Source organism: Lentinula edodes (assembly GCF_021015755.1).
Source record: "Lentinula edodes strain Le(Bin) 0899 ss11 chromosome Unknown C8R40scaffold_18, whole genome shotgun sequence".
NCBI lineage: Eukaryota > Fungi > Basidiomycota > Agaricomycetes > Agaricales > Omphalotaceae > Lentinula > Lentinula edodes.
Window position 1 is genome coordinate 310,707 of NW_025764324.1, and position 16,390 is coordinate 327,096.

Below are 16,390 nucleotides of genomic sequence, written 5' to 3' on the forward strand. Positions count from 1 at the left end.
TGGTTGTGCCAGCACATAGTTCTAGCCCTCCGTAGGGGTCTGTGTGTTTCGGTTTTAATTTACTTTGATTCAAACCCCCAATTCTTGATATACCCAAATCAATACAAACCAAAGCACAAATCGTGCTGAATCTACCTTGATCAAAGGAATATATCGAATCCTTAGAACGATTCAAATTGATTGATCAAAGCTTCTTACTTAGCTCTCAAAGCTTTGCGGAACCTTTGCCAACGCTACCCCTTGCTATTAAATAAATTTGATAGCAGTGAACTCGCATATTGTGTATTAGATTGGTTGGTTGGAGTGCCCATTAGATTACTTCCTTTCTCTTTCACACAAAAACGAGGCAAGCTCGTTAGCGGAAAGCTGTGCCTCCCTGGAGACATTTAAAATCTCTGCAGAGATTGGTGATGCTACACCTGGAATCATGTACTACCAAATTTGACCTCTGCGGAGGGTGGTACTGATGCACTGCGGTGCCATCTCATTGAGATGCTAGAGACGTCGGGTGAGAAAGAAAAAGTGCACTGTGACACCTTGCTTACCGAGCAATTAGATTTCCATAATTATAAATCATCAAGTCCAACTAATCACATTGTCTCATTCGAAAGTTCTCCATTTAGGCAGTAAGCAGCCCACGCAGGGGCCCCAAGTGTATTCAACACATCAAAAAATGGTAATGTGAGAAAGAAGGTGGTTGAAGCATTGGATAGGTTAGTTGGAGTTATGAAGCATTGCCTGAAGGAGAATTGGATGTTTTCAGATATATATTTGAAAAGTTTCACTAGCCCAGCAACCTGCTGCTTAAATGACGTGAGGAGGAGCACCGTCTTCAGCCAATGCAGTAGCACCACCTGCATGCATGGACTGACCAGCAAAATCCCTATCAGGAAAAAGACTGCGCAATTGAGTCATGAACCAATGTCGAGTGGGGACAGTCCCATTCTTGTGTAGCCACAGGTATGGGTTGATGGGGAATTTGGAATCTCTTCAGGCAAGGTAGTTGACGAAGAGCTGGCATGTGTTGTGATTGTTGATAAGGACTCAGTTTCCTTGGAATGTGGTATCTGCTTTGTGAGTGAGAAGAAGGAAGCTGTAGAAATTGTCTGAGATTTGTGCTGACAAACACCACGTGTATTTCCTGGGGTTACGCAGCTGAGGGTTATCCTTCATGGTCATTTCTGTGAGTCATAACAGACCATAGAAACCTGTAGCGAGCATGACCGTCCATAGGAGGTTGTCAAAAGATGAGGATGGGGATATTCGGTCAATAGCCAGTTGTATTTGGGTACGTGAGAAAGGGAGTTTCTGAGTGACGGGTTTGTGTTAAGATCATGTACACTGTGAAACCGTGCCAGGGCCACAAGGTGTCTAAGTGCGGAAGACGAGTGGGACAGTAGTGAAGTTATTAACAACACCGCCGTTACGCCATTAGTCCCCGGAGATCGAGAGTATAGAGGGAGGAGCTAAGTAGCAGCCAAGTCGGAGCGGCGGTAACGCCGATGACGAGGAGCAGACCAGAGAATGTTTAAGTCCTAAGGTCAAGTGGAATGTACTTCAAGGCGTTGAGCCTGAAGACTTAGAGAAGAGCTAAGTTGAGAAGGGAGATCTAAGTTGATAATTAAACTGAGGAACTACAGTAGCGTACAGGCAGTATTTATATCTATGGAACGGCGCAGCAGTGCGGAGCGCCAGACTAACTACTAGGAGCTATACGAGTAGTACCTGCAGGGTAGAGCAAAAGACAATAAGGGGAGACTAGAACGAAAGGGTATGTGTAGCAAGAAAGAACAATAAGAAGAGATTACAATAAAGAGTGGATCTTCGGAGTACCGAGCGGCGGAATGGAGGCCCGAGGCATGGACTTGACAGTATCCCCCTCTTAGGCTTGAGCCCTCGAAAGCCATTAGTATTGGGCAATACTATTAGTCACCAGAGAGGAAATTTTATATCCCGTTAGCACCCGCAATTATCCCTTTAGTCATCAGGGAAATTTCGTTGGTTCACCGTAAGCCGAGTACAATTTGAAGAAAAATTTTCGCTGGTCCGTGCACAGTTTTGCCCCATAAAAGGCCCAGGGTTTTGCTGTTAAGGGCCTAAGTTCCCAAAACTTCTAAGTCCACTAAAATGTCAACAAGCCGAACTATCACCACCACCACCAACAAATCTTTGACCGCCGGACCTTCAAGGTCACGGCCTGCCCCCACACCGCCCATCGACCTCACCGCCCACGATGAGGAAGGTTTGGAAGAGGAAGATGAGGATGACATCATCCGCAAGGCGCAGGAATGAGTGGAGAGAATAAGGGCGGCGGCGGCAAAGAAGGCCGCAGAAGAGAAGGCTGCAAGAGCAGCAGCAGCCAGAGAAAGGGCAGCGCAGGAGGCGCGAGAACGGGCCCTTCGGGCTCGTCAGCAAGAGGAAGAGGTTTTGGAGCGGAGGAGGCTTTTGGCCGAGGCGGCGACTGCCAGAAGTCAAAGGGGGACTTCTCCAAGTGAGATGTCCGCTTCCCCCAGGAGGCCCGTGGTGGAAGTTCGACGAGTAACGAAAGGAAAAGGTAAGACAAAGGCCCAAGTGAGTGTCAGGTTTCTGGTTCCAACCCCCTTTACTAACGTTCTGTTTATAGCCGGTAGGCGGGGATCCCGACGACGGGGATGACGGGGATGACGATGACGACGACGAAGAAGACCGAGCACCTTGCGAATGGTGCAAGGCCAAGAAACTCCCTTGCCAGATGCAGGCAGGCAAGCGGAGCTCTATCATCTGTAAGCCCTGTCATGACGCCAAAGTGAGGTGCTCTTACTTGGGGCGCCCCACGACTTCGAAGCAGCGGGAAGGCGGGTCCGGCGAGCGTATCACCGTCATGGAGAGCCAAATGGCTCAGAGTCTCGCCGACCTCCGGGCGCTACGGGAGGCGGACTCAAAGACTCACCAGTACCTCCGCCAGCCGTTGAGGAGGCAGGAAGACGACCATGCCCGCTTGATAGCCATGGAGACAAGGATGGCCATGATGGGTATGGGAGAAGGAACGGCAATGGCGGGACCGTCGAGGCGGATTACCGAACGGCGGCGCCCGCTGAAACGGCGGAGGATTGTGGGAGAAAGTGACGAAGAAGAAGAAGAAGAAGAGGAGAAGGAGAAGGAAGTGAAGCAGGTAATGGAGGCAGATGGAGAAGGAGAGGAAGAAGAAGAAGGAGGAGGGATGGAGGCAGAGGGAGAAGGGGAGGCGCCGGAGCCAACGATGGCAAAGGCGGTGGCCTCGGAGAAAGGGAAGGAGAAGGAAGTGGTAGAGTAGTAGTATCACGGACATCGACCTCGGCCCCTCGGCCTTTCTTGTAACTTCTTGTAGCCTTCTGCCCTGTTGTAAAAATTTTTCGATGTTTTGTTTGTATATAAAAATATTATTGCATCTTGAAATCAGAAAGCGAATGGGCCGCGAGGCGGCGTAAGAAGTAAATAGTTCGAAGTATAAGTAGTTTAAGTGTGAAGGAAAACATAAGTGAAACAGTAGATTGAAGGAAGATAAGTAATTAAGAGAGAGAGATAAACACTCAATTTACTATCATCGTGTTTACCCTCTAAATGCACAAAGTAAACTTCGGCAGAGCTCGGCGGAAACGGGGAAAGGAATAAAGTGATTTTTTGTGATCAAGGTCCAGGTTTCAGAGGGTATCGAGCGTGGAATGCGGGTACCAGTTCGTCAGCATGTAACTCATCAGCAGCAACCCAGGAAAATTCATCGTTGGTACCTTCGTAACTGGCCCACCGAATGTAATAACGTAGAGGACAACGTTTATACTTGGAGTCAAGGATTTCGGCAATGTGGTACTCCTCTTCACCATCAACTTCAATTGGAGGTGGAGGAGATTGAGTACGATTCGGGAACGGGTTCGGCGTGACCGGCTCCAGCTGTGAGACGTGGAAGACCGGATGAATCCGGCGAAGATAATCTGGGAGCTTGAGCTCATAAGACAGAGTACCAGGTCGACTGATGACCTTGAAAGGACCAAGATATTTTTCAGAGAATTTTTCAGTAGGACGAGTAGATCGAATATGCTTAGCCAAAACAAATACTTCGGAGCCGATCGGGAATTCCGGGTGCGAGATTCTTTTCCTGTCAGCTTGTTCCTTGAAATGAGATTGAGCTAGGAGGATTTCCTCTTAAAGGAAAGCGTGGAGTTCATTGAGATTGACGATGAAGTCTCTGGCTAGATCAGACTTCATGTCGACCTTGGGCCAAACGGTGATATTTGGATGGTAACCTTTGTTAGCAAAGAATGGAGTAATACCAGTGGAAGCATTGGGAGCGTTGTTATAGGCGAACTTGGCGATCGGGAGTAAAGGTGACCAGTCATCTTGTTGGTAGGAGCAATAAATCCTGATGTACTGCTCGAGAGTCTGATTGACGCGCTTGGTCTGCCCATCGGCTTCCGGATGATATCCAGAGGTATAATGAAGTTCCATAGAAAGTGCTTTACTGAGGGCCCGGAAAAACGCCGAAACAAATTCGGAACCACAATCAGAAGTGACATGATTAGGAACACCATGCTTAGAGAAGACATGAATAACAAAAAGCTCAGCTAGTTGTTCAGAAGTAACGGTGTCGTAAGTTGGAATAAATATAGCTTGCTTGGAAGATCGATCCACGACGATGAGGATAGCTGTATAACCATTCGACATTGGCAGTTGCTCAATGAAGTCCATGGAGATGGAATCCCATGGTCGGACCGGAACCGGCAAAGGTTTCAACAATCCGTAAGGCCGATGACGGCGAGGTTTGTTGCGACCACAGATAGTGCAAGAAGTCACATAGTCCCGTACGAAGTCTCTGACCTTGGGCCAGGTGTACTGACGACGTACAGCTTCTAGAGTGCAGTTCTGGCCGAAATGGCCGGAGAGTGGATGATCATGGAAATAGCAGAGGACTTGAAGGCGAAGGTTGCCATGATTAGGGACATAAATACGGTCGTCAAGGCGTAGTAGCTTGTCACTACCTAAGCTCCAACGTTCATTGGAAGGATCTTTAGCAAGTTCCAAACCAACAACGGAGCTCGGGTCGGCAGGAAGGGCGAGGATGATTGCCTGGTGTAGGGCTTCGATATCCATGATAATTGAGGCTCGTAAAGCCGGGCCTTCCAGGAAGGTAGCTCGAAGAGATGCAGTGAGTTGTTCGTTAGTAAAGATAGGATGAAAGTTATGAGGGTTCACTTGGGCGTAGCCAATATCCCCCTCTTTAGGGTAGACGTCCCAGCGTCTAGTTATTGAATCAGGTTTCTCGCCAAGTTTCCCCGGTCGGAAGCGAATGACCATATTAAATTGATGCAAAAATTCAGACCATCGGACCTGTCGGCGTGTGAGAACCTTGGTAGTAGAAAAATACTCAAGATTCTTGTGATCGGTGACGACGTCCACCGGATCACCCGAGCCTTCCAGATAATGACGCCAAGCTTTAAAGGCCTTGAAGATAGCCAGTAGCTCTTTGTTGTGGGTATCGTAGTTAAGTTCCGCCGCGTGAAGCGTTAAAGGAAGGCTAGAGGATGAATTTCACCATCAGCATATTGGATGGAAAGAATAGCCGCAATGGCGTAATCGGAAGCATTGGTCTCCACGATAAGTGGGCGATTCGGCTCCCAATGTGTTAGGATTCAATCCTGACACCCTGATGAGGTGTAAATGGTATTATGCAAAATTCCATCAACCAAGGCAAAAGAAGATAGTAAGTCCTAAAGGGGTTGTTTGGATGGCTACTGTTACCATATGTAAAGTCCTCATTAGTTGAACCAAGGTCGGATAGCTCAGTTGGTTAGAGCATCTGGAATATAACCAGAAGGTCCTGGGTTCAATCCCCAGTCTGGTCACTTTGTTTTCAGTCATGACTTTAACACAATGGGCCAGTATTGGCGCAGAAGTGAAAGCAGTTTTGAGATTTTCGAAGGCCTCTTGACAGCTGCTGTCCCAGATCCAGGGAGCGCCTTTTCGGGTAAGCCGAGTCATTGGCACAACGATATCACTGTAATTATAAATAAAACGACGATAGAAGTTTGCAAAACCCAGGAAGGACTGAATGTCCTTAACCTTCCTCGGAACCGGTAACGAGCTTGCCTCGTTTTTGTGTGAAAGAGAAAGGAAGGAATCTAATGGGCACTCCAACCAACCAATCTAATACACAATATGCGAGTTCACTGCTATCAAATTTATTTAATAGCAAGGGGTAGCGTTGGCAAAGGTTCCGCAAAGCTTTGAGAGCTAAGTACGAAGCTTTGATCAATCAATTTGAATCGTTCTAAGGATTCGATATATTCCTTTGATCAAGGTAGATTCAGCACGATTTGTGCTTTGGTTTGTATTGATTTGGGTATATCAAGAATTGGGGGTTTGAATCAAAGTAAATTAAAACCGAAACACACAGACCCCTACGGAGGGCTAGAACTATGTGCTGGCACAACCACACAGCGTGATTTGCCCTTAAGACCAACGACTGATCCTAAGTTCGAAGAATACCCAACAACTGGATAGACTTCTCGCAGTCACAAGGAGCAGAACACGACGTTCCTATACTCACAAGTGCCGGGCCCGAATGGCTGCTAGCGAAGAAGTTTCAGTCTGGCGGGAGTGTGTCTTTCCTTTTTACGGATTAGCACTGCAACGTCGTCCCAAAATCACTTGTATTCCAGATACATCGGATCGCTATTTATACATACAGAATATAGAGTCGCATAGTACAATTAATTTAATACAATAAACGTTCGGAACCGCAAGGAAACTTCTACACTCAGTCAGATACCATTTAATTCGAATCTACATGTCCTTATTTGGTCCATATTGGTTCCAAGATTCTAGTATACCTCCAAACATAGGTAGGTACTTCAATATTCATTTAATTTAATTGCTTTTAGAGAATGACTCGAATGGTGTTCAACTGTCATTGCGGTTCAACACTTACTTCGATCGTTTGTCATCTCGTCCGGAGGCAAATCAGCTCTCCTCAATTCTAATCCTATCAATCTGATTCATCTGGATTAAACTAATTGCTTCTCTCTTTCAACAGACACCCATTGTGCCTATACTCTATCAAGGGAGTTACGCATTGTATTCATTTAATTGCATTCTTCAATGTTTTCTACATCAGGACTCTTTGACATTCATTTGATATGTCTTCGGAGCCTCGCAGTACTTCGATCGTTCTTCTAGTCATTTTCCTCAACCATGCAACTTGATTGGTCTATTAGACTAAATCGCAGTCTTTTTAGATTAATGCATGATCTCGTTCTAGAAGGAGTATTTGATAATTCCTGAGTTCTAGAAAGTCATTTCGAGTCAATCCTCGGTTCATGGTCACTTGAGTAAGTTCTTCCAAACTCCTGCCAGTGTAAGGTCCAATAAGAATACCCTTGGTATGTCATACGTGAATGGTCATCCTTCGGATGTAGTCCGAGTCTGGTATAATCCTGCTTGACAAACAGGTAGACTGCTATCCGTAGGTAGTATCGGGGATGGGTAAACTAACCAACTTGTGGTAGTATGGGTATATGGTCCCTTCAACTTATTAGACTGATTCAGTATCGACTTTGACTGTCAATCTGGGTCTCAATTACAGTCCTCTTGATACAAATCTATACGTGAAAATGTCACAATTCACAGCATAGACGTCTAGCCAAAATTTAGGCGTGTCATCCCCCCCAAACTAAAGAATTTGACCGTCCTCGGTCATCCGTAGTTTTGTATAGGGAAAGGATACCCAATCTGTTATTAGATTGATTCGACAAGACTATATCTCCTTTTAATGTAAATCACTGGGTTTGGATCTCTACTTCTCCGTGCTCTCCAATCAATTTGGATGCCCTCAAATGGGTTTCTAGCGCTCATCTTATCAATTTATTCACACGCCTGCTACGAATCGTAACAGTTTAGCGCTCAATTTGAATTGAATACTTTTTCGGTATTCGTATCACATTTCGAAAATTTAATTCACAATCTTTTCATCAGCTAGTCACAGAACGAGCTTCCATTTCACGGAAAACTGCTCTGACGTACGCACTGATTCAGTGTGTACGCTTATTTGGTTCGGGGCACGGGGTTCAATGAAATTTTTCGTTGAAGTCCGTTTTCCCTCTTTATTCCTTTCTTTCATCTCGTTCGTCAAAATGGCTTCGACCTCGAGTCAAACTCGAGCTTCGGCCTCTTCCACGCGTCTACCATGCTCTCTAATGGAGGCCCAAGTGATGCTGGCGGGTATTCAATCTAAATCAACACTTCCTCTATTTTTCGAAAGCGCAGTTTTCCAACGCCTTCAGGCGGGAGATTATTCTCCTCCTTTGCTTGATTCTCAACATTCCCCGGATTACGATGGATCTGGTTCCTTTCCGGCCTTTTCATATCCTCGCCCTTTACTTCCATTTTGCTTTCCTTCCGAGACTTTGCGCCCCTTGTCAGTAGCATCAGGCTTGGATCTGTATTGTTCTGCCCAAATGGCAGTTCGAACTTTGCAGGATTTGGTAGATGATTCACCTCCAACAGAGTCGGAGATTTACAATGTTTTTGAGGAGGTTGCACCATTTCTGGTGCGTAACTGAAAACCCCTCCTACATTGTTTATATTAATGGTTTTCACTAGGTTTATATTCGGGACTTCTGGATCGGTCGGGCTAATTGCCCTTTATTCGCGGAGCAAGTTTTATTGTCGGCAGAATCCCTATCTCTTGATCTTCCAATTTTTCTTCGTGACAACCTGACGCAACAATGGGGGGTTCCACTGGAGCACCGTTCTTCAGCTGAAGTAAGTGTTCCTTTTCTATTACATTCTCTTCATTCTCATTTAATTTAATTTACAGGGTGTTCACAAATTTGAACGATTCCCTGCTATTCCAATTCCGTTTTGTTTACGCTTTCGTGAGGGAAGCGCAATGATGCGTATGGTTTCGTCTAAGGATTTGGATGTTTTTGCCTCATTACGTGGCAAAGAATCATCGGCGGTTGCACTGAAGGCCACTACTTCCTCACCACCCTTGGAGATCCAATCTTCAACCTCTGTTTCCAAAGCGCTCGTAGCTCCTCCACGATTAATTAGAAGGAATCGGGAGTTAGAGAACCTCAAGGCCGATGCCTCCTCGTTTCGTGAGTTATAACTTTAATTCATAGATTTTTGTTTTATTTATCCATTCTTTTCACTCAGTTGCTTCTCCCCGTTCCGCCCGTTCAAAAGACTCGGATAACGAACTCTTGAGTGGGTTCCCTTCCGCAGGCTCAGCTCCCGTAGCCTCTTCGTCTACAAAGGTTTCCATAGGTAAAGGGGAGCCTAAATCCAAAACTACCGTCAAGGTAGTTGAAGATTCTAAGGCTGATCGTCCCCTTCCTGCTGGTATGGCTTACAAAAGGATTCGACTCCCTCCTCGTTCGAGGAAAAATACTTCGATTGCCTCAAAAGGAAAAGCGCGACAAATCGTTGTCACTGACGAGGGCTCAACTTCCAATGAAGTTGAGTCTGAAGATGAGGCTGAGGATGAGGATATTGCCCCTCCTCCAAAACGCCTCAAAACGACATCTTCCATATCTGGTAGAATTTTTATTCTTCATTTTTCGTCTCATTTTATTAATTTAATTCGATTGTAGCTTCACTGCCTCGTCGTCCCGTTAAACGGGTGACCGTCCCCAAACGAGTGTCTAAGGCTGCAGCGAAGCCCGTTCCTGAGCGTTCCCCGGATAATACCTTCCAACCGGTACTTCTGGCGGACTCTCAAGGACGATTACGGCTCCCTGAGCAGTCAACTGGTGCCTTCACACCCTTTCCCAGATTTGCTCATGCCAGGGTAAGTCGTTGTTATTCAATTTGATTCATTCCAAATGCTAACTATATTAATTTAATAGAATAGCGCTGCCTTAACTCGAGAAAACCCTCTTCTTACAATCAATCCTGACTTCGTCGAGCTGGGCTCCATTTTGGAGACTCAAAACGCTCGTTTCACGATGCAGGACTTGATGCAAGTTAACTGGGTAATCCGCGACGTAAGTTGTTTTTCAATTTCTTATTTTAATTTAATTGCTAATATGGCTTTATTTTATATAGCCTTCCATTCCCAGTCAAGCTTGCGTTTCGGCGCTTGCTCAAGGGGATTTGGAAGCAAATTCGGCTCCACTACCCGGGTACAAATGTCAAGCCTGCTCCTCACGGAGTTTGAAGTGCTTGGGGTCCTTGGATGTGGAGCTGGCTATGGACGCGCTCAACGCGCTCCATAAGGCCTCTACTAGCAGTACGCATAGTAAGTCCATCTTTATTCAATTTCATTTGATTTATTTAATTTAATTCATTCGATTTTATTTAGATCTAGCAATTTCATTACGACGAGCCATCGACTTGAACGACCAATTGAAACAGCTCGAGTCTCTTTTCGACTCCACGCGGGACCTCTTCTTGCGATCCGTCTTGGATCTGCAGAATGCCGGAGAGGACCCTATCGTCGTACTGGAAGCACTCAAGGCCGCCGAGCCCAATCGTCGGGCGATTAGTCTAAATGAGTGGACCCTTATGGCCACTCTATTCCGTTGGCCCCGTCCATTCAATTTGAGTGGACTGGACTTCGACAATCGAACTCCGGGGGAATGGATCGATCTGCTACGCAGCATCCATTCCGGCGAATCAACGGCGCATATCGATGAACACGGACACCTGGTCGAGTCTTCCCCGCCTCCGGATTCTGCTACCGAGGCTTTGGAAGGCCTCAAGGAAGTCGAGAGGGGGTCTGCGGACGAGGGTGCCAGCAGTCAAGTAGGGGGATCCATTCCAATGGAATTGGATCTTCCTGCAATCGAGAGTCTGGCCGAGCCAGCTCTGTCTCCTGAAAAGGGGGCAGAGCCAGCGCAGACTCTCTAATCGTGGCTGGTTCCTTGGGGTCGTGGCGTCGTTTTCTTTTTATTATTTTAATTTTGTTTTTCTTATGCACACACGGACGGACGGGTTTTTTAACCTGCATATTTCATTATAGCTGACCACTCGCGGTCATGTCATCCGGGTTTTTCAACCCAATATCTCATCTATGGACCTTTTCAGGACCACCGGTCGCTCGAGACCATTTCACTTTATTAGATTTATTAGTCTAATATTTTTTTTTTGTATTTTCTTGTATTTCTTGTAGGTACATTTACCTATTGCTTTAGTTGTGGATAGCTTTACTGCTATCTTGTACATATCAATTTATGAGCTTTTATGCTCACTTTCATATTAATTTGAATGAGTGAACCTAAGTTTTAGACAAAGTACTTGGTTTATCCCATTTACTTTGATTGAGGAGCTGCTCTTGCTCATTCTCAATTCATGTTTTAATCTGAATGAGTGCTTGCGAATTATCGAACCAATTCTGAGTTCCACCTTTGAATAGGGGTTCAAAGTAAAACTCCATTCCGGATCCTGGCATGAACTTTTCATGCGAGATCAGGACCGCAAGACTTTCCTGTCTTCATTGTCCTGAGTGCTCAAGTCGATCTCCGTTCGCCATTGATCATAACAACGTCGGAAGGTATTCTCAACTCCACTTTCAGGTTCTGATCGCAGTTTCTTTACTCATTCCGCTTATTTTGTCCTTCTGTATAATCGCTTTGATCAATTCTGGGTCACTGCGTTCGCAATACCATTCAATGTAATTGCAAAACTATTAGTCTAATTGAAATTTTGTAAATTTTCAATCAAATCGATATCCTCCTTCCCCAAACTAAAGAATCCAACTGTCCTCAGTTGTCCTAATTGTTGAGCATACTGTAGTGATAGAACACTTTCTACATACATTACACAGCGCCTCATCACTCCTAGTTATCACTGTAGTGACTTACTTAGTGTACAAAGTACTTACAGACTTCATTTCTTAGTTTTACAACTCATAACTTTGTTAAAGTCATGACTGAAAACAAAGTGACCAGACTGGGGATTGAACCCAGGACCTTCTGGTTATATTCCAGATGCTCTAACCAACTGAGCTATCCGACCTTGGTTCAACTAATGAGGACTTTACATATGGTAACAGTGGCCATCCAATCAACACTTCTTAAGGACTTACTATCTTCTTTTGCCTTGGTTGATGGAATTTTGCATAATACCATTTACACCTCATTAGGGTGTCAGGATTGAATCCTAACACACCCTCCCAATCTGTGTTGAAGGAGACTGCACTTGTTGAAGTTGAAACACACTGGAGCGCCCTTCAGCTAACCCAAACAGTATGCCACCCAGCTCAGTGCAGAGAATGTCAATGCCTTAATACAAGCTCAGTAGGTTGTGCTACAGAGTCTTGTAGTTGCTCAGTACTCCAATAAACACAGTAACAATGACCAGAGTCAATATAGTATGAGTATTGATTTGTATCTTTCAACTGTAGTAGGAATACAGGTTTGTTTGGTCTTGTATGTACTAGAAACGCATGAGGCGTGATAATAGGTGTCCACAATTGTGCGCACCTATGAAAACTAACTAACTACAGTAACACTAAAGAAATAGCTAAGTTATGAGTTGTAAAACTAAGTAATGATGTCTGTAAGTACTTTATACACTAAGTAAGTCACTACAGTGATAACTAGGAGTGATGAAGCGCTGTGTAATGTATGTAGAAAGTGTTCTATCACTACAGTATGCTCAACACAACCCCCTGATGGTGTTGAAGGAGACTGCACTTGTTGAAGTTGAAACACACTGGAGCGCCCTTCAGCTAACCCAAGCAGTATGCCACCCAGCTCAGTACACAGATTGTCAATGCCTTAATACAAGACTAGTAGGTTGGACTACAAGCCTTATAGTTGCTCAGTACTCCAATAAACACTGTAGATATGACAGAAGTCAATATAGAGTGAGGATTGATTTGTATCTTTCAACTATAGTAGGAATACATGTTTGTTTGGTCTTGTATGTACTAGAAACGCATGAGGCGTGATAATAGGTGTCCACAATTGTGCGCACCTATGAAAACTAACTAACTACAGTAACACTAAAGAAATAGCTAAGTTATGAGTTGTAAAACTAAGTAATGATGTCTGTAAGTACTTTGTACACTAAGTAAGTCACTACAGTGATAACTAGGAGTGATGAAGCGCTGTGTAATGTATGTAGAAAGTGTTCTATCACTACAGTATGCTCAACACAACCCCCTGATGGAACACTTTTGCAATCTAGCACAAGTCCATCACTTTCACAACTTTTTCTTCTTCTCTTATCACAACCCCCCAACACTGTATATCCTTATTCATCGTCGGAGGTTATAGGTTTGACAAGTCCAATCATAGTTCGGAACTTGTCTACCTTTGGAATTGCAAGGGCCTTTGTGAGCAGGTCTGCTGGATTATCCTCAGTGGGCAGGTAAGAAGGGGCAAGTTTGCCATGAATGACTTGTTCTCTGAGCCAGTAGAAAGTCCGATCGAGGTGCTTCATTCGTCCGTGGTGTTCCGGATTTTTAGCAACTTGAATGGAGGATTGGTTGTCGACATGGATAATGGTAGGAGATGCGACTTTATAACCAAGCTCGGTGAGGAGAGAACGAATTGCCAACACTTCTTTGCCCACTGCATTAGATGCCACAAATTCGGCTTCTGTAGAGGATAGAGTAACCACAGGTTGTAGTTTACTACTCCAGCTGACAGCACCTGATCCAATCTTAATGATGTACCCAGTTGTTGACTTCCCATTGTCCTTATTACCACCCAAGTCTGAATCACTGATAGCTGTGATCAAGTCTGGTGCAGTAGGGTCTGGTCCTAGTTCCAACTCGTAGTCGATAGTTCCCTTCAAGTAGCGTAGCAAGTGCTTTACAGCAAGCCAGTGTGCAGGTCCGGGATTAGAGTTGAATCGAGTTAGAACACCAGTAGCATAAGCGGTGTCAGCGCGAATGATCATAGACAAGAACAATAGGGAGCCAACAGCCGACATGTAGGGGACATTAATCATAGCTTCTTTATCCTCTGGTGTTTGTGGACTATCTTCTTTGGAGAGCGTGACGTTGGGGTTAAGGGGAGTCTTGACAGGTTTAGAGTCCTGCATGCCAAACTCATCCAGTTTACGAATGATGTATTGCTTCGCATTGAGGTACAACTTTCGATTAGGACGATCTCTCCTGATTCCTATGCCAAGCAAGAAGGTAGTTTCGCCTAGATCTCGGAGTTTGAGCTCCTTGGATAGTTCAATGACGAATTTATTGAGGACACCAGAGTTTTTAGAAGCAAGAGTGATATCATCTACCCATACTGGTACAATCACCTTGATATCGCCTCTTTGAAACAAGTAGACGCAAGGATCAGACTCTAAGCGTTTAAAGCCAAGTTTGACTAGAACACTACAGAGTTTCTCACTCCAAAGACGGGGGGACTGCTTCAAACCATAAATGGACTTGTTTAGCCTGCAGACTTTTTCTGGTCCACCTTGCTTGAATCCCTCAGGCTGTTTCATGTAGATAGTGGTGTCAATGTCCGAGTTAATGAAAGCATGTGAGATGTCAACAGAGCGGAGCTCCATATCATCAATGGCTGCTAAAGCAAGGACGAGACGTAATGAAGACCAGCGTAGAGTGGAAGCATAGGTTTCTAGATAGTCAAAACCAGGTCTTTGGCTGAAACCCTGAGCACAGAGGCGGGCTTTAAATCGTTCAATAGAACCATCAGCATTGTGTTTAATACGGAATACCCAAGTTGATCCAATTGCTTTTGCCCCTGGTGGTAGATCTACTATATCCCAAGTGTTGTTTGCCAGATGAGCAGAGATTTCATCATTCATAGCCTCCTCCCACTTGAATGCTTCTGAACTGTGCATTGCCTCTCTATAATTTCGAGGTTCCACTTGGATAGTGGTTGATGCTGCAAGTTCTGCATCCCCGTAGTAGTCGTCATTAGAATTATCAGAGTCATCATTATTGGCAGGAACACGAGATGTGGATGGTTTGGTTTTCCACCATTCACCCGGAGGTTTCCGAGTTCGTACGGGGCGTCGTATAGCAATTGGTTGCTCATCAGATTCATCCTCAGTCACAGGAATATCCGGACCAGGTGTATGTTCGAGTCGAGGCGAGTTAGGCGCATTGCCCTTATCAACTTCGGAGTTGGATTCAGAGTCTGATTCAGATTCATCAATAGGGATTGGCAGAGTGAATAATTCATTGGGGGCACTCGAAGTCACTTTAAGAGGTTGTTGTTTCGGAGTAGTCTCAGGAGGAACATAGTCTTTACGAAGAGTTGGTTTATCTGGTGATTTGGATGCGTACATGTATCGTTCATCGAAGTCTGCACGTTCACTGATGATAACCTTCTTGGTGACAGGGTTCCAGAACTTCCATCCTTTAACTCCCTCAGGGTACCCAATGAACACACACTTTTCCATATGAGAACCAAGGTGTAGTCTCTTGTCCTTTTGAACATGCACATAGGCCATGCATCCCCATACCCGAAGATTCTCCACATTAGGTTTCTTCTTGTAGAAGACTTCATACGGAGTCACATCTGGAACAGCTGATGTTGGGCAACGGTTCAACACATAAACAAGCGCAGCCAGGCATTCCACCCAGAATGTCTTTGGTAAACCCGATTCCAGCAGCATAGCAGTCAGTAGTTCCGCCAATGTCCTATTCAGCCTTTCAGCGACTCCATTTTGCTGAGGTCGATTTCTAGCCGTGCGTTGTACTTCAATCCCTTCATCTTGTAAGAACTTTTCAAACTCCTTGGATATATACTCTCCACCTTTATCGTGTCTGAGTATCTTGACTTTTAATCCAGTAACCTTCTCAGCCCAGGCCTTGAACCGCTTGAATGCAGCAAATGCATCACTCTTTTTCTTCATCGGTATTACTGCTCTAAAGCGTGCCTTATCGCAGATGAACGGAATCCAATAGCGGTAGCCTTCATGTGAGATGATACCAGTGTCATGTACATCCGTAAAGACAAGTTCCAACACTTCAGAAGCGCGGGTCTCAGTACTGGGGAAGGGATTTGCATGCATCTTTCCCCCAAGACAAGGTTCACATACTGGGTCTGGTTTTGCACTAGACTCGAGTTTAAAGCCCTCAACCATCTTATTCTTAGACAGCTTGCTAACATCACCATAATTATAGTGAAAGAAGCGTCTATGCCAAAGCTCAAGATTCAGAGGCAGAGTTGTACCACCAATATGCGCACTTTCATCCTCTGTACCATTACTTATAGTAAGACCATTAAGATAACCAACTGATTTGTTATTGACTGAAGCAGTAAATAGAACAGAACCATTAAGAGTAAACTCCATTGTATCTTTTAGGATTTGTACAGTAAAACCTTTGTGCTTGGTGAGATATAGAACAGAGAGGAGATTGTTATTAAGTGAAGGTACATGTAAGACTCTAGAAAATAACACTTGTCTGGCTTCTTTGCCATCAACAATAGGAGTGAAAAGCACCTCGCCC

General features: G+C 44.9%; 2 non-coding genes across 2 annotated transcripts; one reads left to right on the forward strand and one right to left on the reverse strand.

The window, feature by feature from the left end:
• The first annotated feature begins 5,781 nt into the window (after positions 1–5,781).
• Positions 5,782–5,855, forward strand: C8R40DRAFT_t133. The gene has a single exon. It is a non-coding gene; the product is annotated as a tRNA-Ile (tRNA).
• A 6,041-nt stretch (positions 5,856–11,896) lies between these two features.
• On the reverse strand, positions 11,897–11,970 carry C8R40DRAFT_t142. The gene has a single exon. It is a non-coding gene; the product is annotated as a tRNA-Ile (tRNA).
• Between the last annotated feature and the right edge of the window lie 4,420 nt (positions 11,971–16,390).